Source organism: Galeopterus variegatus, unplaced genomic scaffold (genome assembly GCF_000696425.1).
Source record: "Galeopterus variegatus unplaced genomic scaffold, G_variegatus-3.0.2 Scaffold314, whole genome shotgun sequence".
Classification (NCBI taxonomy): domain Eukaryota; kingdom Metazoa; phylum Chordata; class Mammalia; order Dermoptera; family Cynocephalidae; genus Galeopterus; species Galeopterus variegatus.
Genome location: NW_007726425.1, coordinates 119005 through 119756, shown reverse-complemented (window position 1 = coordinate 119756; position 752 = coordinate 119005).

Below are 752 nucleotides of genomic sequence, written 5' to 3'. Positions count from 1 at the left end.
TAGAATTACCTTTGACATACAGTGTGTGGATGAAGACTTAGAATCATATTCTTCTGAGCACTCAGAAGAGCTTCAGGTAGAGCCTATTGAGGATGATGAAACTATTATTAGCCAATCTCTGGAGGTGACTCTTACCAACATAAAAACTATGGGACATTGTTTCAGGACCTTACAGGACTTCGAGGGCGTAAGCAGAACCATTTAGGGGAGCATTCCTAGTGTCACACATCTGTAGCAAAGAATTCTTCTGGGCCACTAACCCGGCATAAATTGACTTGCTCTAGAAACCAGCCATTCAGGTGCCCTGAATGTGATAAAGGTTTCATCAGCACAAATGTGTAGAGGAATCTACGCAACGTACACAAGATAGAGGCTGCAAAATGGCTGAGCGAAATGGTACCACAAGAAACCGCTGGTCCATGCTACACCAGAACATCAGAATTCAGATGAGCACGACTCAGGAAAGAAAGACTCCAAGCCATACTATTGTCCCGTTTGTTGTAAGGGGTTTCACAAGCCAAACCTGCTCTCAAAACATACAGTGATCCATTGGCAGGACAAGCCATACAAAAGTGCCAAGAATGTGGTGTGGCCCTTGTCTAGCTGCTCAGGTTAAAAAGACACCAAGAGACACACTCTTGAGCGTGGACTTTCTACTATGACAAGTGTAGCAGGCCCTTCAACCGGCTGACATACCCGCAACGCCATCAGCGGATTCATTCTGGAGAGAAGCCTTACTCCTGTGCTTACTG